A 2,763-nucleotide genomic window follows, 5' to 3' on the forward strand; every position below is an offset into this window, starting at 1 on the left:
ACAGACAACAAGACGAAATCTTTTCGGGGGCCCCCCTTACCTCCAAGGTCGGTTCTGACGCTTGAGGGGTGGTCGCTTCTTCCCGGCCAACGCACCAAATGTAGGGCCGTGAAGACCCCCAGTGGGTCCTTTGGCAGAGCGACGACCCCAAATCAAACGCCGAACTCGAGTCTCGATGCAAAAGCAAGAGGTTTCTTTATTCAAGCGCGGCGCAGGGACTCACAGGCAACAACTCTAACAAGAGACTGCTGACTGGAGCCCTGAACCAGGGTTGGTTACAGGCTTTTAAAGGCAAAAAATCACACGCAGGTGGGGGGCAAGATAGAATGTTGACTTATTCTCACGGGAATGGTATGTTTTATCTCAACAGAAAACTTTGTGAGAACAGAAATTTTAACAGAAACCAGAAGCTAGGACGTTTACTGATAAGCGCTGAGGGGGAGGTCAGCATGCTCTTCTCTGGGAACAGAGCTGTGCCTGCTTTATTTTAACTATTCCTGCGCCTGCTCTGAGAGTGCATTCTTTCACAGTAGGTCTCTACGGGGCCTGGCTGCTCCATGCCCACTTCCCAGAGGCTCTCTGTGGCCCAGATGCCCATCCGTGGTCAGGTGCGGAACACTTGCCTCATCGCTGTGGCAACGAAGCAAGCATTCTGCCAGGCTGCTCATTCTGCCCGCTCTCAGCAGCCGTCTCCCCGGGACTGGGGGACTCCAGCCGGGCTGAGAGAACTGGGCACTGCCTACTTGTGGCTATGGGTGCCACCATCTTTGTGACGGAGTGATGGTTAATTTGCATATTACCCTTTTATTAGATAGGATTCTAGGTACCGTGTTTCCCCAAAAATAATACAGTGTCTTATATTAATTTTTGCCCCCAAAGACACGCTAGGTCTTATTTTCAGGGGACGTCTTATTTTTCCATGAAGAAGAATACGGTACACATCTATTGTTAAATGAAAATAAAGGAAATTTATTACCTGTATATGGTACAGTAGTACGGTAGTTGTCAACACAAACCAGACAAACTATGAATCCTACAGTATCAAGAATTTACTCATTTATTCAATGACAATCATGTCATCATCTTCTGGAACATCATCATAACAATCCAATTCCTGAATTTCCTGGTGAATTTCTTGTGACTCCATTTCTTTCAGAATCAGTGGACCAAATCTCTCATGTTTAGCAATAGCACTGTCTTTAAATGAGTACTTCTTGTCAAGGTAGCCTGCTCGCAGTGCATTTGCAATGCAACTGTCAGTGATTTTCTCCCATGAATTCTTCACCCAAGTCACAACTTCTTGCAGTTTAGGTTTCACAAAGTTTCCACGTTGATTTCTCTCCATTCTATTTTCAATGTAGTCATTAATTTCCATGCGCAAATTGTCTTTGAATGGCTTGTTTATTGCAATATCAAGAGTCTGGAGATAGGCCGTCATTCCTGCGGGAATCATTATCTGATCTATTTTTCTTTCGTGAAGAAATGTCTTCATGTCTTTAGCGCGGTGAGTGCTGGCTGCATCCCAGACTAGCAGACCTCTTTGGCTCCCTCGCATAACCAGAGGCAGCATTAAATCGACCCACTTCCTTATAACTGCTTGTGGGGCCCAGGCTTTTTCAGTTTCAAGAATAAAAATGCCCAAAACACGTTCAATCTTTTCCTTCTTGCCCTTAGAAATGATTAAAGGTGGGATTTTAGTGCCATCCAGACGAATTGCCAAAATACAGGAAACACGTGCACTTTCATAAGCAGTGGAGGGAATGTACACCAAGGAGGCACCCTGCTGTTTAATTGTTGTTTGAGATGATTGGCCCATAAACACTGCAGTTTCATCCATAGCAATCATGTTGGAAAGATTGTATTTAGAGAAGTCAGCATCATCAATAAAGGACTTGAATGCAAGTGCTCGCTTAATAACTTGAGTATCTTCCAACCTGAACAATGTTGTAGATCTTCTTAAAGACAGTTCACTTCGCTGAAGGAAATTATCCAGCCAGTGTTGTGATGCTTTGAAGTCTTCGGGGGCTATGTCAAACTGTGGTGCCATTGCAAGGGCAAATTCTTGAATCTGAGCCCTATTCACAACCAAAGCCTTTGCTCTCCTGTCAACAACCCATTCACAGATCAGGTCTTCCAGCTCGGAAAATAATGGTTGCCGACCTGATCCACACTTGCGCTTTTTAGCATTTTCCTTGTCCACTTGTTCAATGAGGTTACCATACTCTGCTCGCCATTTTCGGACCAATCGGATACTCAACATCTTCTCTTTGCAGAAAGCAGTAAGATTTTGGCCCCAAGAGTCTTCCACGATTCCTTTCTTGTACTCCACGGAGTAGCTTTTTCTTTTTGCACTCATTTCTAGGGGTAAAAAAAAAAAAAAATTGGGGTATCAAGGTGGGGGGAGGGGGATCACTCAAAATGACACAGGGGGGATCAAAGGGGGGAATCAAAATGGCACAGGAGAATCAGAGGGGGGATTACCATTTTAGTAACCCCTTTTGATCCTCCGGTGTCATTTTGATTGCCCCCTCTGATCCTCCTGTGTCATTTTAAGTGATCCCCCTCCCCCCACCCCTGTGCCACTGAACACCTTCACCAGACATCCCCCCTAGCCCTTTATCAGACATTTACCCCCTGGGGCCTGCCTGGGGACTGTCACTGGGCTTGCTGGGCCTGGATCTGGGCTGGAGCAGGGTCTGCCACTGACTGAGAACCTTCAGTCATCATGAAGGCGGCCGCGAGCATCAGGTAGTGTCACCAGAG

This window comes from Plecotus auritus (genome assembly GCF_963455305.1).
Source record: "Plecotus auritus genome assembly, chromosome: 9".
NCBI classification, from domain to species: Eukaryota; Metazoa; Chordata; class Mammalia; order Chiroptera; family Vespertilionidae; genus Plecotus; species Plecotus auritus.